This window comes from Phragmites australis, chromosome 15 (genome assembly GCF_958298935.1).
Source record: "Phragmites australis chromosome 15, lpPhrAust1.1, whole genome shotgun sequence".
Taxonomy (NCBI): domain Eukaryota; kingdom Viridiplantae; phylum Streptophyta; class Magnoliopsida; order Poales; family Poaceae; genus Phragmites; species Phragmites australis.
This window is the reverse complement of record NC_084935.1, coordinates 13,510,342-13,526,347: the sequence shown is the minus strand read 5'-3', so window position 1 is coordinate 13,526,347 and position 16,006 is coordinate 13,510,342. Positions and strand designations below refer to the sequence as shown.

Genomic DNA, 16,006 nt, shown 5'->3' with positions numbered 1-16,006 from the left:
CCTCCCCCTTATGCGCGCCTTCCGCGCCGCCTCCCCCGCCCGCTCCCCGGCGCGCGTGGGCCCCACGTCCTGCCGCGCGGTGTCGCCCCGCTTCCCGGTGCACCGCCGAAGCTCGAGCCGCGATCCGGCTGCGCAAAAAAAAAAGTTAGAAATAAAACGAATACAACGAGGCGGATGAACGCGAGGAAAATTAAGCAAAAAGGGGGAATGCAACACGAGGACTTCCCAGGAGGTCACCCATCCTAGTACTACTCTCGCCCAAGCACGCTTAACTTCGGAGTTCTGATGGGATCCGGTGCTTTAGTGCTGGTACGATCGCATCCGACATACTCTGCCTCCTCCTCCCCCTTATGCGCGCCTTCCGCGCCGCCTCCCCCGCCCGCTCCCCGGCGCGCGTGGGCCCCACGTCCTGCCGCGCGGTGTCGCCCCGCTTCCCGGTGCACCGCCGAAGCTCGAGCCGCGATCCGGTTGCGCAAAAAAAAAAGTTAGAAATAAAACGAATACAACGAGGCGGATGAACGCGAGGAAAATTAAGCAAAAAGGGGGAATGCAACACGAGGACTTCCCAGGAGGTCACCCATCCTAGTACTACTCTCGACCAAGCACGCTTAACTTCGGAGTTCTGATGGGATCCGGTGCTTTAGTGCTGGTACGATCGCATCCGACATACTCTGCCTCCTCCTCCCCCTTATGCGCGCCTTCCGCGCCGCCTCCCCCGCCCGCTCCCCGGCGCGCGTGGGCCCCACGTCCTGCCGCGCGGTGTCGCCCCGCTTCCCGGTGCACCGCCGAAGCTCGAGCCGCGATCCGGTTGCGCAAAAAAAAAAAGTTAGAAATAAAACGAATACAACGAGGCGGATGAACACGAGGAAAATTAAGCAAAAAGGGGGAATGCAACACGAGGACTTCCCAGGAGGTCACCCATCCTAGTACTACTCTCGCCCAAGCACGCTTAACTTCGGAGTTCTGATGGGATCCGGTGCTTTAGTGCTTGTACGATCGCATCCGACATACTCTGCCTCCTCCTCCCCCTTATGCGCGCCTTCCGCGCCGCCTCCCCCGCCCGCTCCCCGGCGCGCGTGGGCCCCACGTCCTGCCGCGCGGTGTCGCCCCGCTTCCCGGTGCACCGCCGAAGCTCGAGCCGCGATCCGGTTGCGCAAAAAAAAAAAGTTAGAAATAAAACGAATACAACGAGGCGGATGAACGCGAGGAAAATTAAGCAAAAAGGGGGAATGCAACACGAGGACTTCCCAGGAGGTCACCCATCCTAGTACTACTCTCGCCCAAGCACGCTTAACTTCGGAGTTCTGATGGGATCCGGTGCTTTAGTGCTGGTACGATCGCATCCGACATACTCTGCCTCCTCCTCCCCCTTATGCGCGCCTTCCGCGCCGCCTCCCCCGCCCGCTCCCCGGCGCGCGTGGGCCCCACGTCCTGCCGCGCGGTGTCGCCCCGCTTCCCGGTGCACCGCCGAAGCTCGAGCCGCGATCCGGTTGCGCAAAAAAAAAAAGTTAGAAATAAAACGAATACAACGAGGCGGATGAACGCGAGGAAAATTAAGCAAAAAGGGGGAATGCAACACGAGGACTTCCCAGGAGGTCACCCATCCTAGTACTACTCTCGCCCAAGCACGCTTAACTTCGGAGTTCTGATGGGATCCGATGCTTTAGTGCTGGTACGATCGCATCCGACATACTCTGCCTCCTCCTCCCCCTTATGCGCGCCTTCCGCGCCGCCTCCCCCGCCCGCTCCCCGGCGCGCGTGGGCCCCACGTCCTGCCGCGCGGTGTCGCCCCGCTTCCCGGTGCACCGCCGAAGCTCGAGCCGCGATCCGGTTGCGCAAAAAAAAAAGTTAGAAATAAAACGAATACAACGAGGCGGATGAACGCGAGGAAAATTAAGCAAAAAGGGGGAATGCAACACGAGGACTTCCCAGGAGGTCACCCATCCTAGTACTACTCTCGCCCAAGCACGCTTAACTTCGGAGTTCTGATGGGATCCGGTGCTTTAGTGCTGGTACGATCGCATCCGACATACTCTGCCTCCTCCTCCCCCTTATGCGCGCCTTCCGCGCCGCCTCCCCCGCCCGCTCCCCGGCGCGCGTGGGCCCCACGTCCTGCCGCGCGGTGTCGCCCCGCTTCCCGGTGCACCGCCGAAGCTCGAGCCGCGATCCGGTTGCGCAAAAAAAAAAGTTAGAAATAAAACGAATACAACGAGGCGGATGAACGCGAGGAAAATTAAGCAAAAAGGGGGAATGCAACACGAGGACTTCCCAGGAGGTCACCCATCCTAGTACTACTCTCGCCCAAGCACGCTTAACTTCGGAGTTCTGATGGGATCCGGTGCTTTAGTGCTGGTACGATCGCATCCGACATACTCTGCCTCCTCCTCCCCCTTATGCGCGCCTTCCGCGCCGCCTCCCCCGCCCGCTCCCCGGCGCGCGTGGGCCCCACGTCCTGCCGCGCGGTGTCGCCCCGCTTCCCGGTGCACCGCCGAAGCTCGAGCCGCGATCCGGTTGCGCAAAAAAAAAAGTTAGAAATAAAACGAATACAACGAGGCGGATGAACGCGAGGAAAATTAAGCAAAAAGGGGGAATGCAACACGAGGACTTCCCAGGAGGTCACCCATCCTAGTACTACTCTCGCCCAAGCACGCTTAACTTCGGAGTTCTGATGGGATCCGGTGCTTTAGTGCTGGTACGATCGCATCCGACATACTCTGCCTCCTCCTCCCCCTTATGCGCGCCTTCCGCGCCGCCTCCCCCGCCCGCTCCCCGGCGCGCGTGGGCCCCACGTCCTGCCGCGCGGTGTCGCCCCGCTTCCCGGTGCACCGCCGAAGCTCGAGCCGCGATCCGGTTGCGCAAAAAAAAAAAAGTTAGAAATAAAACGAATACAACGAGGCGGATGAACGCGAGGAAAATTAAGCAAAAAGGGGGAATGCAACACGAGGACTTCCCAGGAGGTCACCCATCCTAGTACTACTCTCGCCCAAGCACGCTTAACTTCGGAGTTCTGATGGGATCCGGTGCTTTAGTGCTGGTATGATAGCATCCGACATACTCTGCCTCCTCCTCCCCCTTATGCGCGCCTTCCGCGCCGCCTCCCCCGCCCGCTCCCCGGCGCGCGTGGGCCCCACGTCCTGCCGCGCGGTGTCGCCCCGCTTCCCGGTGCACCGCCGAAGCTCGAGCCGCGATCCGGTTGCGCAAAAAAAAAAGTTAGAAATAAAACGAATACAACGAGGCGGATGAACGCGAGGAAAATTAAGCAAAAAGGGGGAATGCAACACGAGGACTTCCCAGGAGGTCACCCATCCTAGTACTACTCTCGCCCAAGCACGCTTAACTTCGGAGTTCTGATGGGATCCGGTGCTTTAGTGCTGGTATGATCGCATCCGACATACTCTGCCTCCTCCTCCCCCTTATGCGCGCCTTCCGCGCCGCCTCCCCCGCCCGCTCCCCGGCGCGCGTGGGCCCCACGTCCTGCCGCGCGGTGTCGCCCCGCTTCCCGGTGCACCGCCGAAGCTCGAGCCGCGATCCGGTTGCGCAAAAAAAAAAGTTAGAAATAAAACGAATACAACGAGGCGGATGAACGCGAGGAAAATTAAGCAAAAGGGGGAATGCAACACGAGGACTTCCCAGGAGGTCACCCATCCTAGTACTACTCTCGCCCAAGCACGCTTAACTTCGGAGATCTGATGGGATCCGGTGCTTTAGTGCTGGTATGATCGCATCCGACATACTCTGCCTCCTCCTCCCCCTTATGCGCGCCTTCCGCGCCGCCTCCCCCGCCGGCTCCCCGGCGCGCGTGGGCCCCACGTCCTGCCGCGCGGTGTCGCCCCGCTTCCCGGTGCACCGCCGAAGCTCGAGCCGCGATCCGGTTGCGCAAAAAAAAAGAAGTTAGAAATAAAACGAATACAACGAGGCGGATGAACGCGAGGAAAATTAAGCAAAAAGGGGGAATGCAACACGAGGACTTCCCAGGAGGTCACCCATCCTAGTACTACTCTCGCCCAAGCACGCTTAACTTCGGAGTTCTGATGGGATCCGGTGCTTTAGTGCTGGTATGATCGCATCCGACATACTCTGCCTCCTCCTCCCCCTTATGCGCGCCTTCCGCGCCGCCTCCCCCGCCCGCTCCCCGGCGCGCGTGGGCCCCACGTCCTGCCGCGCGGTGTCGCCCCGCTTCCCGGTGCACCGCCGAAGCTCGAGCCGCGATCCGGTTGCGCAAAAAAAAAAAGTTAGAAATAAAACGAATACAACGAGGCGGATGAACGCGAGGAAAATTAAGCAAAAAGGGGGAATGCAACACGAGGACTTCCCAGGAGGTCACCCATCCTAGTACTACTCTCGCCCAAGCACGCTTAACTTCGGAGTTCTGATGGGATCCGGTGCTTTAGTGCTGGTATGATCGCATCCGACATACTCTGCCTCCTCCTCCCCCTTATGCGGGCCTTCCGCGCCGCCTCCCCCGCCCGCTCCCCGGCGCGCGTCGGCCCCACGTCCTGCCGCGCGGTGTCGCCCCGCTTCCCGGTGCACCGCCGAAGCTCGAGCCGCGATCCGGTTGCGCAAAAAAAAAAGTTAGAAATAAAACGAATACAACGAGGCGGATGAACGCGAGGAAAATTAAGCAAAAAGAGGGAATGCAACACGAGGACTTCCCAGGAGGTCACCCATCCTAGTACTACTCTCGCCCAAGCACGCTTAACTTCGGAGTTCTGATGGGATCCGGTGCTTTAGTGCTGGAATGATCGCATCCGACATACTCTGCCTCCTCCTCCCCCTTATGCGCGCCTTCCGCGCCGCCTCCCCCGCCCGCTCCCCGGCGCGCGTGGGCCCCACGTCCTGCCGCGCGGTGTCGCCCCGCTTCCCGGTGCACCGCCGAAGCTCGAGCCGCGATCCGGTTGCGCAAAAAAAAAAAGTTAGAAATAAAACGAATACAACGAGGCGGATGAACGCGAGGAAAATTAAGCAAAAAGGGGGAATGCAACACGAGGACTTCCCAGGAGGTCACCCATCCTAGTACTACTCTCGCCCAAGCACGCTTAACTTCGGAGTTCTGATGGGATCCGGTGCTTTAGTGCTGGTATGGTCGCATCCGACATACTCTGCCTCCTCCTCCCCCTTATGCGCGCCTTCCGCGCCGCCTCCCCCGCCCGCTCCCCGGCGCGCGTGGGCCCCACGTCCTGCCGCGCGGTGTCGCCCCGCTTCCCGGTGCACCGCCGAAGCTCGAGCCGCGATCCGGTTGCGCAAAAAAAAAAGGTAGAAATAAAACGAATACAACGAGGCGGATGAACGCGAGGAAAATTAAGCAAAAAGGGGGAATGCAACACGAGGACTTCCCAGGAGGTCACCCATCCTAGTACTACTCTCGCCCAAGCACGCTTAACTTCGGAGTTCTGATGGGATCCGGTGCTTTAGTGCTGGTACGATCGCATCCGACATACTCTGCCTCCTCCTCCCCCTTATGCGCGCCTTCCGCGCCGCCTCCCCCGCCCGCTCCCCGGCGCGCGTGGGCCCCACGTCCTGCCGCGCGGTGTCGCCCCGCTTCCCGGTGCACCGCCGAAGCTCGAGCCGCGATCCGGTTGCGCAAAAAAAAAAGTTAGAAATAAAACGAATACAACGAGGCGGATGAACGCGAGGAAAATTAAGCAAAAAGGGGGAATGCAACACGAGGACTTCCCAGGAGGTCACCCATCCTAGTACTACTCTCGCCCAAGCACGCTTAACTTCGGAGTTCTGATGGGATCCGGTGCTTTAGTGCTGGTATGATCGCATCCGACATACTCTGCCTCCTCCTCCCCCTTATGCGCTCCTTCCGCGCCGCCTCCCCCGCCCGCTCCCCGGCGCGCGTGGGCCCCACGTCCTGCCGCGCGGTGTCGCCCCGCTTCCCGGTGCACCGCCGAAGCTCGAGCCGCGATCCGGTTGCGCAAAAAAAAAAAGTTAGAAATAAAACGAATACAACGAGGCGGATGAACGCGAGGAAAATTAAGCAAAAAGGGGGAATGCAACACGAGGACTTCCCAGGAGGTCACCCATCCTAGTACTACTCTCGCCCAAGCACGCTTAACTTCGGAGTTCTGATGGGATCCGGTGCTTTAGTGCTGGTATGATCGCATCCGACATACTCTGCCTCCTCCTCCCCCTTATGCGCGCCTTCCGCGCCGCCTCCCCCGCCCGCTCCCCGGCGCGCGTGGGCCCCACGTCCTGCCGCGCGGTGTCGCCCCGCTTCCCGGTGCACCGCCGAAGCTCGAGCCGCGATCCGGTTGCGCAAAAAAAAAAGTTAGAAATAAAACGAATACAACGAGGCGGATGAACGCGAGGAAAATTAAGCAAAAAGGGGGAATGCAACACGAGGACTTCCCAGGAGGTCACCCATCCTAGTACTACTCTCGCCCAAGCACGCTTAACTTCGGAGTTCTGATGGGATCCGGTGCTTTAGTGCTGGTATGATCGCATCCGACATACTCTGCCTCCTCCTCCCCCCTTATGCGCGCCTTCCGCGCCGCCTCCCCCGCCCGCTCCCCGGCGCGCGTGGGCCCCACGTCCTGCCGCGCGATGTCGCCCCGCTTCCCGGTGCACCGCCGAAGCTCGAGCCGCGATCCGGTTGCGCAAAAAAAAAAAAGTTAGAAATAAAACGAATACAACGAGGCGGATGAACGCGAGGAAAATTAAGCAAAAAGGGGGAATGCAACACGAGGACTTCCCAGGAGGTCACCCATCCTAGTACTACTCTCGCCCAAGCACCCTTAACTTCGGAGTTCTGATGGGATCCGGTGCTTTAGTGCTGGTATGATCGCATCCGACATACTCTGCCTCCTCCTCCCCCCTTATGCACGCCTTCCGCGCCGCCTCCCCCGCCCGCTCCCCGGCGCGCGTGGGCCCCACGTCCTGCCGCGCGGTGTCGCCCCGCTTCCCGGTGCACCGCCGAAGCTCGAGCCGCGATCCGGTTGCGCAAAAAAAAAAGTTAGAAATAAAACGAATACAACGAGGCGGATGAACGCGAGGAAAATTAAGCAAAAAGGGGGAATGCAACACGAGGACTTCCCAGGAGGTCACCCATCCTAGTACTACTCTCGCCCAAGCACGCTTAACTTCGGAGTTCTGATGGGATCCGGTGCTTTAGTGCTGGTATGATCGCATCCGACATACTCTGCCTCCTCCTCCCCCTTATGCGCGCCTTCCGCGCCGCCTCCCCCGCCCGCTCCCCGGCGCGCGTGGGCCCCACGTCCTGCCGCGCGGTGTCGCCCCGCTTCCCGGTGCACCGCCGAAGCTCGAGCCGCGATCCGGTTGCGCAAAAAAAAAAAGTTAGAAATAAAACGAATACAACGAGGCGGATGAACGCGAGGAAAATTAAGCAAAAAGGGGGAATGCAACACGAGGACTTCCCAGGAGGTCACCCATCCTAGTACTACTCTCGCCCAAGCACGCTTAACTTCGGAGTTCCGATGGGATCCGGTGCTTTAGTGCTGGTATGATCGCATCCGACATACTCTGCCTCCTCCTCCCCCTTATGCGCGCCTTCCGCGCCGCCTCCCCCGCCCGCTCCCCGGCGCGCGTGGGCCCCACGTCCTGCCGCGCGGTGTCGCCCCGCTTCCCGGTGCACCGCCGAAGCTCGAGCCGCGATCCGGTTGCGCAAAAAAAAAAGTTAGAAATAAAACGAATACAACGAGGCGGATGAACGCGAGGAAAATTAAGCAAAAAGGGGGAATGCAACACGAGGACTTCCCAGGAGGTCACCCATCCTAGTACTACTCTCGCCCAAGCACGCTTAACTTCGGAGTTCTGATGGGATCCGGTGCTTTAGTGCTGGTATGATCGCATCCGACATACTCTGCCTCCTCCTCCCCCTTATGCGCGCCTTCCGCGCCGCCTCCCCCGCCCGCTCCCCGGCGCGCGTGGGCCCCACGTCCTGCCGCGCGGTGTCGCCCCGCTTCCCGGTGCACCGCCGAAGCTCGAGCCGCGATCCGGTTGCGCAAAAAAAAAAGTTAGAAATAAAACGAATACAACGAGGCGGATGAACGCGAGGAAAATTAAGCAAAAAGGGGGAATGCAACACGAGGACTTCCCAGGAGGTCACCCATCCTAGTACTACTCTCGCCCAAGCACGCTTAACTTCGGAGTTCCGATGGGATCCGGTGCTTTAGTGCTGGTATGATCGCATCCGACATACTCTGCCTCCTCCTCCCCCCTTATGCGCGCCTTCCGCGCCGCCTCCCCCGCCCGCTCCCCGGCGCGCGTGGGCCCCACGTCCTGCCGCGCGGTGTCGCCCCGCTTCCCGGTGCACCGCCGAAGCTCGAGCCGCGATCCGGTTGCGCAAAAAAAAAAAAGTTAGAAATAAAACGAATACAACGAGGCGGATGAACGCGAGGAAAATTAAGCAAAAAGGGGGAATGCAACACGAGGACTTCCGAGGAGGTCACCCATCCTAGTACTACTCTCGCCCAAGCACGCTTAACTTCGGAGTTCCGATGGGATCCGGTGCTTTAGTGCTGGTATGATCGCATCCGACATACTCTGCCTCCTCCTCCCCCCTTATGCGCGCCTTCCGCGCCGCCTCCCCCGCCCGCTCCCCGGCGCCCGTGGGCCCCACGTCCTGCCGCGCGGTGTCGCCCCGCTTCCCGGTGCACCGCCGAAGCTCGAGCCGCGATCCGGTTGCGCAAAAAAAAAAGTTAGAAATAAAACGAATACAACGAGGCGGATGAACGCGAGGAAAATTAAGCAAAAAGGGGGAATGCAACACGAGGACTTCCCAGGAGGTCACCCATCCTAGTACTACTCTCGCCCAAGCACCCTTAACTTCGGAGTTCTGATGGGATCCGGTGCTTTAGTGCTGGTATGATCGCATCCGACATACTCTGCCTCCTCCTCCCCCCTTACGCGCGCCTTCCGCGCCGCCTCCCCCGCCCGCTCCCCGGCGCGCGTGGGCCCCACGTCCTGCCGCGCGGTGTCGCCCCGCTTCCCGGTGCACCGCCGAAGCTCGAGCCGCGATCCGGTTGCGCAAAAAAAAAAGTTAGAAATAAAACGAATACAACGAGGCGGATGAACGCGAGGAAAATTAAGCAAAAAGGGGGAATGCAACACTAGGACTTCCCAGGAGGTCACCCATCCTAGTACTACTCTCGCCCAAGCACGCTTAACTTCGGAGTTCCGATGGGATCCGGTGCTTTAGTGCTGGTATGATCGCATCCGACATACTCTGCCTCCTCCTCCCCCCTTATGCGCGCCTTCCGCGCCGCCTCCCCCGCCCGCTCCCCGGCGCCCGTGGGCCCCACGTCCTGCCGCGCGGTGTCGCCCCGCTTCCCGGTGCACCGCCGAAGCTCGAGCCGCGATCCGGTTGCGCAAAAAAAAAAGTTAGAAATAAAACGAATACAACGAGGCGGATGAACGCGAGGAAAATTAAGCAAAAAGGGGGAATGCAACACGAGGACTTCCCAGGAGGTCACCCATCCTAGTACTACTCTCGCCCAAGCACCCTTAACTTCGGAGTTCTGATGGGATCCGGTGCTTTAGTGCTGGTATGATCGCATCCGACATACTCTGCCTCCTCCTCCCCCCTTACGCGCGCCTTCCGCGCCGCCTCCCCCGCCCGCTCCCCGGCGCGCGTGGGCCCCACGTCCTGCCGCGCGGTGTCGCCCCGCTTCCCGGTGCACCGCCGAAGCTCGAGCCGCGATCCGGTTGCGCAAAAAAAAAAGTTAGAAATAAAACGAATACAACGAGGCGGAAAAAGCGAGGAAAATTAAGCAAAAAGGGGGAATGCAACACTAGGACTTCCCAGGAGGTCACCCATCCTAGTACTACTCTCGCCCAAGCACGCTTAACTTCGGAGTTCCGATGGGATCCGGTGCTTTAGTGCTGGTATGATCGCATCCGACATACTCTGCCTCCTCCTCCCCCCTTATGCGCGCCTTCCGCGCCGCCTCCCCCGCCCGCTCCCCGGCGCGCGTGGGCCCCACGTCCTGCCGCGCGGTGTCGCCCCGCTTCCCGGTGCACCGCCGAAGCTCGAGCCGCGATCCGGTTGCGCAAAAAAAAAAGTTAGAAATAAAACGAATACAACGAGGCGGATGAACGCGAGGAAAATTAAGCAAAAAGGGGGAATGCAACACGAGGACTTCCCAGGAGGTCACCCATCCTAGTACTACTCTCGCCCAAGCACGCTTAACTTCGGAGTTCTGATGGGATCCGGTGCTTTAGTGCTGGTATGATCGCATCCGACATACTCTGCCTCCTCCTCCCCCTTATGCGCGCCTTCCGCGCCGCCTCCCCCGCCCGCTCCCCGGCGCGCGTGGGCCCCACGTCCTGCCGCGCGGTGTCGCCCCGCTTCCCGGTGCACCGCCGAAGCTCGAGCCGCGATCCGGTTGCGCAAAAAAAAAAGTTAGAAATAAAACGAATACAACGAGGCGGATGAACGCGAGGAAAATTAAGCAAAAAGGGAGAATGCAACACGAGGACTTCCCAGGAGGTCACCCATCCTAGTACTACTCTCGCCCAAGCACGCTTAACTTCGGAGTTCTGATGGGATCCGGTGCTTTAGTGCTGGTATGATCGCATCCGACATACTCTGCCTCCTCCTCCCCCCTTATGCGCGCCTTCCGCGCCGCCTCCCCCGCCCGCTCCCCGGCGCGCGTGGGCCCCACGTCCTGCCGCGCGGTGTCGCCCCGCTTCCCGGTGCACCGCCGAAGCTCGAGCCGCGATCCGGTTGCGCAAAAAGAAAAAAGTTAGAAATAAAACGAATACAACGAGGCGGATGAACGCGAGGAAAATTAAGCAAAAAGGGGGAATGCAACACGAGGACTTCCGAGGAGGTCACCCATCCTAGTACTACTCTCGCCCAAGCACGCTTAACTTCGGAGTTCCGATGGGATCCGGTGCTTTAGTGCTGGTATGATCGCATCCGACATACTCTGCCTCCTCCTCCCCCCTTATGCGCGCCTTCCGCGCCGCCTCCCCCGCCCGCTCCCCGGCGCCCGTGGGCCCCACGTCCTGCCGCGCGGTGTCGCCCCGCTTCCCGGTGCACCGCCGAAGCTCGAGCCGCGATCCGGTTGCGCAAAAAAAAAAGTTAGAAATAAAACGAATACAACGAGGCGGATGAACGCGAGGAAAATTAAGCAAAAAGGGGGAATGCAACACGAGGACTTCCCAGGAGGTCACCCATCCTAGTACTACTCTCGCCCAAGCACGCTTAACTTCGGAGTTCTGATGGGATCCGGTGCTTTAGTGCTGGTATGATCGCATCCGACATACTCTGCCTCCTCCTCCCCCCTTACGCGCGCCTTCCGCGCCGCCTCCCCCGCCCGCTCCCCGGCGCGCGTGGGCCCCACGTCCTGCCGCGCGGTGTCGCCCCGCTTCCCGGTGCACCGCCGAAGCTCGAGCCGCGATCCGGTTGCGCAAAAAAAAAAAGTTAGAAATAAAACGAATACAACGAGGCGGATGAACGCGAGGAAAATTAAGCAAAAAGGGGGAATGCAACACGAGGACTTCCCAGGAGGTCACCCATCCTAGTACTACTCTCGCCCAAGCACGCTTAACTTCGGAGTTCCGATGGGATCCGGTGCTTTAGTGCTGGTATGATCGCATCCGACATACTCTGCCTCCTCCTCCCCCCTTATGCGCGCCTTCCGCGCCGCCTCCCCCGCCCGCTCCCCGGCGCGCGTGGGCCCCACGTCCTGCCGCGCGGTGTCGCCCCGCTTCCCGGTGCACCGCCGAAGCTCGAGCCGCGATCCGGTTGCGCAAAAAAAAAAAGTTAGAAATAAAACGAATACAACGAGGCGGATGAACGCGAGGAAAATTAAGCAAAAAGGGGGAATGCAACACGAGGACTTCCCAGGAGGTCACCCATCCTAGTACTACTCTCGCCCAAGCACGCTTAACTTCGGAGTTCTGATGGGATCCGGTGCTTTAGTGCTGGTATGATCGCATCCGACATACTCTGCCTCCTCCTCCCCCCTTATGCGCGCCTTCCGCGCCGCCTCCACCGCCCGCTCCCCGGCGCGCGTGGGCCCCACGTCCTGCCGCGCGGTGTCGCCCCGCTTCCCGGTGCACCGCCGAAGCTCGAGCCGCGATCCGGTTGCGCAAAAAAAAAAGTTAGAAATAAAACGAATACAACGAGGCGGATGAACGCGAGGAAAATTAAGCAAAAAGGGAGAATGCAACACGAGGACTTCCCAGGAGGTCACCCATCCTAGTACTACTCTCGCCCAAGCACGCTTAACTTCGGAGTTCTGATGGGATCCGGTGCTTTAGTGCTGGTATGATCGCATCCGACATACTCTGCCTCCTCCTCCCCCCTTATGCGCGCCTTCCGCGCCGCCTCCCCCGCCCGCTCCCCGGCGCGCGTGGGCCCCACGTCCTGCCGCGCGGTGTCGCCCCGCTTCCCGGTGCACCGCCGAAGCTCGAGCCGCGATCCGGTTGCGCAAAAAAAAAAGTTAGAAATAAAACGAATACAACGAGGCGGATGAACGCGAGGAAAATTAAGCAAAAAGGGAGAATGCAACACGAGGACTTCCCAGGAGGTCACCCATCCTAGTACTACTCTCGCCCAAGCACGCTTAACTTCGGAGTTCTGATGGGATCCGGTGCTTTAGTGCTGGTATGATCGCATCCGACATACTCTGCCTCCTCCTCCCCCCTTATGCGCGCCTTCCGCGCCGCCTCCCCCGCCCGCTCCCCGGCGCGTGTGGGCCCCACGTCCTGCCGCGCGGTGTCGCCCCGCTTCCCGGTGCACCGCCGAAGCTCGAGCCGCGATCCGGTTGCGCAAAAAAAAAAAGTTAGAAATAAAACGAATACAACGAGGCGGATGAACGCGAGGAAAATTAAGCAAAAAGGGGGAATGCAACACGAGGACTTCCCAGGAGGTCACCCATCCTAGTACTACTCACGCCCAAGCACGCTTAACTTCGGAGTTCTGATGGGATCCGGTGCTTTAGTGCTGGTATGATCGCATCCGACATACTCTGCCTCCTCCTCCCCCCTTATGCGCGCCTTCCGCGCCGCCTCCCCCGCCCGCTCCCCGGCGCGCGTGGGCCCCACGTCCTGCCGCGCGGTGTCGCCCCGCTTCCCGGTGCACCGCCGAAGCTCGAGCCGCGATCCGGTTGCGCAAAAAAAAAAAGTTAGAAATAAAACGAATACAACGAGGCGGATGAACGCGAGGAAAATTAAGCAAAAAGGGGGAATGCAACACGAGGACTTCCCAGGAGGTCACCCATGCTAGTACTACTCTCGCCCAAGCACGCTTAACTTCGGAGTTCTGATGGGATCCGGTGCTTTAGTGCTGGTATGATCGCATCCGACATACTCTGCCTCCTCCTCCCCCCTTATGCGCGCCTTCCGCGCCGCCTCCCCCGCCCGCTCCCCGGCGCGCGTGGGCCCCACGTCCTGCCGCGCGGTGTCGCCCCGCTTCCCGGTGCACCGCCGAAGCTCGAGCCGCGATCCGGTTGCGCAAAAAAAAAAGTTAGAAATAAAACGAATACAACGAGGCGGATGAACGCGAGGAAAATTAAGCAAAAAGGGGGAATGCAACACGAGGACTTCCCAGGAGGTCACCCATCCTAGTACTACTCTCGCCCAAGCACGCTTAACTTCGGAGTTCTGATGGGATCCGGTGCTTTAGTGCTGGTATGATCGCATCCGACATACTCTGCCTCCTCCTCCCCCCTTATGCGCGCCTTCCGAGCCGCCTCCCCCGCCCGCTCCCCGGCGCGCGTGGGCCCCACGTCCTGCCGCGCGGTGTCGCCCCGCTTCCCGGTGCACCGCCGAAGCTCGAGCCGCGATCCGGTTGCGCAAAAAAAAAAAGTTAGAAATAAAACGAATACAACGAGGCGGATGAACGCGAGGAAAATTAAGCAAAAAGGGGGAATGCAACACGAGGACTTCCCAGGAGGTCACCCATCCTAGTACTACTCTCGCCCAAGCACGCTTAACTTCGGAGTTCTGATGCGATCCGGTGCTTTAGTGCTGGTATGATCGCATCCGACATACTCTGCCTCCTCCTCCCCCCTTATGCGCGCCTTCCGCGCCGCCTCCCCCGCCCGCTCCCCGGCGCGCGTGGGCCCCACGTCCTGCCGCGCGGTGTCGCCCCGCTTCCCGGTGCACCGCCGAAGCTCGAGCCGCGATCCGGTTGCGCAAAAAAAAAAAGTTAGAAATAAAACGAATACAACGAGGCGGATGAACGCGAGGAAAATTAAGCAAAAAGGGGGAATGCAACACGAGGACTTCCCAGGAGGTCACCCATCCTAGTACTACTCTCGCCCAAGCACGCTTAACTTCGGAGTTCTGATGGGATCCGGTGCTTTAGTGCTGGTATGATCGCATCCGACATACTCTGCCTCCTCCTCCCCCCTTATGCGCGCCTTCCGCGCCGCCTCCCCCGCCCGCTCCCCGGCACGCGTGGTCCCCACGTCCTGCCGCGCGGTGTCGCCCCGCTTCCCGGTGCACCGCCGAAGCTCGAGCCGCGATCCTTTTGCGCAAAAAAAAAAAGTTAGAAATAAAACGAATACAACGAGGCGGATGAACGCGAGGAAAATTAAGCAAAAAGGGGGAATGCAACACGAGGTCTTCCAAGGAGGTCACCCATCCTAGTACTACTCTCGCCCAAGCACGCTTAACTTCGGAGTTCTGATGGGATCCGGTGCTTTAGTGCTGGTATGATCGCATCCGACATACTCTGCCTCCTCCTCCCCCCTTATGCGCGCCTTCCGCGCCGCCTCCCCCGCCCGCTCCCCGGCGCGCGTGGGCCCCACGTCCTGCCGCGCGGTGTCGCCCCGCTTCCCGGTGCACCGCCGAAGCTCGAGCCGCGATCCGGTTGCGCAAAAAAAAAGTTAGAAATAAAACGAATACAACGAGGCGGATGAACGCGAGGAAAATTAAGCAAAAAGGGGGAATGCAACACGAGGACTTCCCAGGAGGTCACCCATCCTAGTACTACTCTCGCCCAAGCACGCTTAACTTCGGAGTTCTGATGGGATCCGGTGCTTTAGTGCTGGTATGATCGCATCCGACATACTCTGCCTCCTCCTCCCCCCTTATGCGCGCCTTCCGCGCCGCCTCCCCCGCCCGCTCCCCGGCGCGCGTGGGCCCCACGTCCTGCCGCGCGGTGTCGCCCCGCTTCCCGGTGCACCGCCGAAGCTCGAGCCGCGATCCGGTTGCGCAAAAAAAAAAAAGTTAGAAATAAAACGAGGCGGATGAACGCGAGGAAAATTAAGCAAAAAGAGGGAATGCAACACGAGGACTTCCCAGGAGGTCACCCATCCTAGTACTACTCTCGCCCAAGCACGCTTAACTTCGGAGTTCTGATGGGATCCGGTGCTTTAGTGCTGGTATGATCGCATCCGACATACTCTGCCTCCTCCTCCCCCCTTATGCGCGCCTTCCGCGCCGCCTCCCCCGCCCGCTCCCCGGCGCGCGTGGGCCCCACGTCCTGCCGCGCGGTGTCGCCCCGCTTCCCGGTGCACCGCCGAAGCTCGAGCCGCGATCCGGTTGCGCAAAAAAAAAAAAGTTAGAAATAAAACGAATACAACGAGGCGGATGAACGCGAGGAAAATTAAGCAAAAAGGGGGAATGCAACACGAGGACTTCCCAGGAGGTCACCCATCCTAGTACTACTCTCGCCCAAGCACGCTTAACTTCGGAGTTCTGATGGGATCCGGTGCTTTAGTGCTGGTATGATCGCATCCGACATACTCTGCCTCCTCCTCCCCCCTTATGCGCGCCTTCCGCGCCGCCTCCCCCGCCCGCTCCCCGGCGCGCGTGGGCCCCACGTCCTGCCGCGCGGTGTCGCCTCGCTTCCCGGTGCACCGCCGAATCTCGAGCCGCGATCCGGTTGCGCAAAAAAAAAAAAGTTAGAAATAAAACGAATACAACGAGGCGGATGAACGCGAGGAAAATTAAGCAAAAAGGGGGAATGCAACACGAGGACTTCCCAGGAGGTCACCCATCCTAGTACTACTCTCGCCCAAGCACGCTTAACTTCGGAGTTCTGATGGGATCCGGTGCTTTAGTGCTGGTATGATCGCATCCG

The 16,006-nt window shown here is 60.0% G+C and overlaps 47 non-coding genes across 47 annotated transcripts; all 47 read right to left on the bottom strand.

Annotated features, from left to right (window-relative positions):
* Positions 1-204: 204 nt before the first annotated feature.
* On the bottom strand, positions 205-323 carry LOC133893927 (5S ribosomal RNA). Its single transcript, XR_009904753.1, has one exon. It is a non-coding gene; the product is annotated as a 5S ribosomal RNA (ribosomal RNA).
* A 221-nt stretch (positions 324-544) lies between these two features.
* LOC133894104 (5S ribosomal RNA) lies at positions 545-663 on the bottom strand. The gene has a single exon (XR_009904921.1). It is a non-coding gene; the product is annotated as a 5S ribosomal RNA (ribosomal RNA).
* A 222-nt stretch (positions 664-885) lies between these two features.
* Positions 886-1,004, bottom strand: LOC133894133 (5S ribosomal RNA). Its single transcript, XR_009904950.1, has one exon. It is a non-coding gene; the product is annotated as a 5S ribosomal RNA (ribosomal RNA).
* Positions 1,005-1,226: 222 nt separating this feature from the next.
* LOC133893926 (5S ribosomal RNA) lies at positions 1,227-1,345 on the bottom strand. Its single transcript, XR_009904752.1, has one exon. It is a non-coding gene; the product is annotated as a 5S ribosomal RNA (ribosomal RNA).
* Positions 1,346-1,567: 222 nt separating this feature from the next.
* On the bottom strand, positions 1,568-1,686 carry LOC133894092 (5S ribosomal RNA). Its single transcript, XR_009904909.1, has one exon. It is a non-coding gene; the product is annotated as a 5S ribosomal RNA (ribosomal RNA).
* Positions 1,687-1,907: 221 nt separating this feature from the next.
* Positions 1,908-2,026, bottom strand: LOC133893924 (5S ribosomal RNA). The gene has a single exon (XR_009904751.1). It is a non-coding gene; the product is annotated as a 5S ribosomal RNA (ribosomal RNA).
* A 221-nt stretch (positions 2,027-2,247) lies between these two features.
* Positions 2,248-2,366, bottom strand: LOC133893923 (5S ribosomal RNA). Its single transcript, XR_009904750.1, has one exon. It is a non-coding gene; the product is annotated as a 5S ribosomal RNA (ribosomal RNA).
* Positions 2,367-2,587: 221 nt separating this feature from the next.
* Positions 2,588-2,706, bottom strand: LOC133893922 (5S ribosomal RNA). Its single transcript, XR_009904749.1, has one exon. It is a non-coding gene; the product is annotated as a 5S ribosomal RNA (ribosomal RNA).
* Positions 2,707-2,929: 223 nt separating this feature from the next.
* On the bottom strand, positions 2,930-3,048 carry LOC133893958 (5S ribosomal RNA). Its single transcript, XR_009904782.1, has one exon. It is a non-coding gene; the product is annotated as a 5S ribosomal RNA (ribosomal RNA).
* A 221-nt stretch (positions 3,049-3,269) lies between these two features.
* Positions 3,270-3,388, bottom strand: LOC133893726 (5S ribosomal RNA). The gene has a single exon (XR_009904563.1). It is a non-coding gene; the product is annotated as a 5S ribosomal RNA (ribosomal RNA).
* A 220-nt stretch (positions 3,389-3,608) lies between these two features.
* LOC133893837 (5S ribosomal RNA) lies at positions 3,609-3,727 on the bottom strand. Its single transcript, XR_009904669.1, has one exon. It is a non-coding gene; the product is annotated as a 5S ribosomal RNA (ribosomal RNA).
* Positions 3,728-3,950: 223 nt separating this feature from the next.
* LOC133893725 (5S ribosomal RNA) lies at positions 3,951-4,069 on the bottom strand. The gene has a single exon (XR_009904562.1). It is a non-coding gene; the product is annotated as a 5S ribosomal RNA (ribosomal RNA).
* A 222-nt stretch (positions 4,070-4,291) lies between these two features.
* LOC133893724 (5S ribosomal RNA) lies at positions 4,292-4,410 on the bottom strand. Its single transcript, XR_009904561.1, has one exon. It is a non-coding gene; the product is annotated as a 5S ribosomal RNA (ribosomal RNA).
* Positions 4,411-4,631: 221 nt separating this feature from the next.
* LOC133893897 (5S ribosomal RNA) lies at positions 4,632-4,750 on the bottom strand. Its single transcript, XR_009904725.1, has one exon. It is a non-coding gene; the product is annotated as a 5S ribosomal RNA (ribosomal RNA).
* Positions 4,751-4,972: 222 nt separating this feature from the next.
* Positions 4,973-5,091, bottom strand: LOC133893714 (5S ribosomal RNA). The gene has a single exon (XR_009904552.1). It is a non-coding gene; the product is annotated as a 5S ribosomal RNA (ribosomal RNA).
* A 221-nt stretch (positions 5,092-5,312) lies between these two features.
* LOC133893920 (5S ribosomal RNA) lies at positions 5,313-5,431 on the bottom strand. Its single transcript, XR_009904747.1, has one exon. It is a non-coding gene; the product is annotated as a 5S ribosomal RNA (ribosomal RNA).
* Positions 5,432-5,652: 221 nt separating this feature from the next.
* LOC133893722 (5S ribosomal RNA) lies at positions 5,653-5,771 on the bottom strand. The gene has a single exon (XR_009904560.1). It is a non-coding gene; the product is annotated as a 5S ribosomal RNA (ribosomal RNA).
* A 222-nt stretch (positions 5,772-5,993) lies between these two features.
* On the bottom strand, positions 5,994-6,112 carry LOC133893721 (5S ribosomal RNA). Its single transcript, XR_009904559.1, has one exon. It is a non-coding gene; the product is annotated as a 5S ribosomal RNA (ribosomal RNA).
* Positions 6,113-6,333: 221 nt separating this feature from the next.
* Positions 6,334-6,452, bottom strand: LOC133893719 (5S ribosomal RNA). Its single transcript, XR_009904557.1, has one exon. It is a non-coding gene; the product is annotated as a 5S ribosomal RNA (ribosomal RNA).
* A 224-nt stretch (positions 6,453-6,676) lies between these two features.
* Positions 6,677-6,795, bottom strand: LOC133893821 (5S ribosomal RNA). Its single transcript, XR_009904653.1, has one exon. It is a non-coding gene; the product is annotated as a 5S ribosomal RNA (ribosomal RNA).
* A 222-nt stretch (positions 6,796-7,017) lies between these two features.
* Positions 7,018-7,136, bottom strand: LOC133893718 (5S ribosomal RNA). The gene has a single exon (XR_009904556.1). It is a non-coding gene; the product is annotated as a 5S ribosomal RNA (ribosomal RNA).
* A 222-nt stretch (positions 7,137-7,358) lies between these two features.
* On the bottom strand, positions 7,359-7,477 carry LOC133893876 (5S ribosomal RNA). The gene has a single exon (XR_009904706.1). It is a non-coding gene; the product is annotated as a 5S ribosomal RNA (ribosomal RNA).
* A 221-nt stretch (positions 7,478-7,698) lies between these two features.
* On the bottom strand, positions 7,699-7,817 carry LOC133893717 (5S ribosomal RNA). Its single transcript, XR_009904555.1, has one exon. It is a non-coding gene; the product is annotated as a 5S ribosomal RNA (ribosomal RNA).
* Positions 7,818-8,038: 221 nt separating this feature from the next.
* On the bottom strand, positions 8,039-8,157 carry LOC133893875 (5S ribosomal RNA). The gene has a single exon (XR_009904705.1). It is a non-coding gene; the product is annotated as a 5S ribosomal RNA (ribosomal RNA).
* A 224-nt stretch (positions 8,158-8,381) lies between these two features.
* Positions 8,382-8,500, bottom strand: LOC133894045 (5S ribosomal RNA). The gene has a single exon (XR_009904864.1). It is a non-coding gene; the product is annotated as a 5S ribosomal RNA (ribosomal RNA).
* A 222-nt stretch (positions 8,501-8,722) lies between these two features.
* Positions 8,723-8,841, bottom strand: LOC133893820 (5S ribosomal RNA). The gene has a single exon (XR_009904652.1). It is a non-coding gene; the product is annotated as a 5S ribosomal RNA (ribosomal RNA).
* A 222-nt stretch (positions 8,842-9,063) lies between these two features.
* LOC133894083 (5S ribosomal RNA) lies at positions 9,064-9,182 on the bottom strand. Its single transcript, XR_009904900.1, has one exon. It is a non-coding gene; the product is annotated as a 5S ribosomal RNA (ribosomal RNA).
* Positions 9,183-9,404: 222 nt separating this feature from the next.
* LOC133893819 (5S ribosomal RNA) lies at positions 9,405-9,523 on the bottom strand. The gene has a single exon (XR_009904651.1). It is a non-coding gene; the product is annotated as a 5S ribosomal RNA (ribosomal RNA).
* Positions 9,524-9,744: 221 nt separating this feature from the next.
* Positions 9,745-9,863, bottom strand: LOC133894082 (5S ribosomal RNA). The gene has a single exon (XR_009904899.1). It is a non-coding gene; the product is annotated as a 5S ribosomal RNA (ribosomal RNA).
* Positions 9,864-10,085: 222 nt separating this feature from the next.
* LOC133893716 (5S ribosomal RNA) lies at positions 10,086-10,204 on the bottom strand. Its single transcript, XR_009904554.1, has one exon. It is a non-coding gene; the product is annotated as a 5S ribosomal RNA (ribosomal RNA).
* A 221-nt stretch (positions 10,205-10,425) lies between these two features.
* Positions 10,426-10,544, bottom strand: LOC133893816 (5S ribosomal RNA). The gene has a single exon (XR_009904648.1). It is a non-coding gene; the product is annotated as a 5S ribosomal RNA (ribosomal RNA).
* Positions 10,545-10,768: 224 nt separating this feature from the next.
* On the bottom strand, positions 10,769-10,887 carry LOC133894044 (5S ribosomal RNA). The gene has a single exon (XR_009904863.1). It is a non-coding gene; the product is annotated as a 5S ribosomal RNA (ribosomal RNA).
* Positions 10,888-11,109: 222 nt separating this feature from the next.
* LOC133893715 (5S ribosomal RNA) lies at positions 11,110-11,228 on the bottom strand. The gene has a single exon (XR_009904553.1). It is a non-coding gene; the product is annotated as a 5S ribosomal RNA (ribosomal RNA).
* A 223-nt stretch (positions 11,229-11,451) lies between these two features.
* Positions 11,452-11,570, bottom strand: LOC133893874 (5S ribosomal RNA). The gene has a single exon (XR_009904704.1). It is a non-coding gene; the product is annotated as a 5S ribosomal RNA (ribosomal RNA).
* Positions 11,571-11,793: 223 nt separating this feature from the next.
* Positions 11,794-11,912, bottom strand: LOC133894705 (5S ribosomal RNA). The gene has a single exon (XR_009905496.1). It is a non-coding gene; the product is annotated as a 5S ribosomal RNA (ribosomal RNA).
* Positions 11,913-12,134: 222 nt separating this feature from the next.
* On the bottom strand, positions 12,135-12,253 carry LOC133893814 (5S ribosomal RNA). The gene has a single exon (XR_009904646.1). It is a non-coding gene; the product is annotated as a 5S ribosomal RNA (ribosomal RNA).
* A 222-nt stretch (positions 12,254-12,475) lies between these two features.
* LOC133893812 (5S ribosomal RNA) lies at positions 12,476-12,594 on the bottom strand. Its single transcript, XR_009904645.1, has one exon. It is a non-coding gene; the product is annotated as a 5S ribosomal RNA (ribosomal RNA).
* A 223-nt stretch (positions 12,595-12,817) lies between these two features.
* LOC133893817 (5S ribosomal RNA) lies at positions 12,818-12,936 on the bottom strand. The gene has a single exon (XR_009904649.1). It is a non-coding gene; the product is annotated as a 5S ribosomal RNA (ribosomal RNA).
* Positions 12,937-13,159: 223 nt separating this feature from the next.
* Positions 13,160-13,278, bottom strand: LOC133893911 (5S ribosomal RNA). Its single transcript, XR_009904738.1, has one exon. It is a non-coding gene; the product is annotated as a 5S ribosomal RNA (ribosomal RNA).
* A 222-nt stretch (positions 13,279-13,500) lies between these two features.
* Positions 13,501-13,619, bottom strand: LOC133894704 (5S ribosomal RNA). The gene has a single exon (XR_009905495.1). It is a non-coding gene; the product is annotated as a 5S ribosomal RNA (ribosomal RNA).
* Positions 13,620-13,842: 223 nt separating this feature from the next.
* LOC133893987 (5S ribosomal RNA) lies at positions 13,843-13,961 on the bottom strand. The gene has a single exon (XR_009904810.1). It is a non-coding gene; the product is annotated as a 5S ribosomal RNA (ribosomal RNA).
* Positions 13,962-14,184: 223 nt separating this feature from the next.
* On the bottom strand, positions 14,185-14,303 carry LOC133894703 (5S ribosomal RNA). The gene has a single exon (XR_009905494.1). It is a non-coding gene; the product is annotated as a 5S ribosomal RNA (ribosomal RNA).
* A 223-nt stretch (positions 14,304-14,526) lies between these two features.
* On the bottom strand, positions 14,527-14,645 carry LOC133893902 (5S ribosomal RNA). Its single transcript, XR_009904730.1, has one exon. It is a non-coding gene; the product is annotated as a 5S ribosomal RNA (ribosomal RNA).
* Positions 14,646-14,866: 221 nt separating this feature from the next.
* LOC133894702 (5S ribosomal RNA) lies at positions 14,867-14,985 on the bottom strand. Its single transcript, XR_009905493.1, has one exon. It is a non-coding gene; the product is annotated as a 5S ribosomal RNA (ribosomal RNA).
* A 215-nt stretch (positions 14,986-15,200) lies between these two features.
* Positions 15,201-15,319, bottom strand: LOC133894701 (5S ribosomal RNA). Its single transcript, XR_009905492.1, has one exon. It is a non-coding gene; the product is annotated as a 5S ribosomal RNA (ribosomal RNA).
* Positions 15,320-15,543: 224 nt separating this feature from the next.
* On the bottom strand, positions 15,544-15,662 carry LOC133894699 (5S ribosomal RNA). The gene has a single exon (XR_009905490.1). It is a non-coding gene; the product is annotated as a 5S ribosomal RNA (ribosomal RNA).
* Positions 15,663-15,886: 224 nt separating this feature from the next.
* On the bottom strand, positions 15,887-16,005 carry LOC133894698 (5S ribosomal RNA). The gene has a single exon (XR_009905489.1). It is a non-coding gene; the product is annotated as a 5S ribosomal RNA (ribosomal RNA).
* Between the last annotated feature and the right edge of the window lies 1 nt (position 16,006).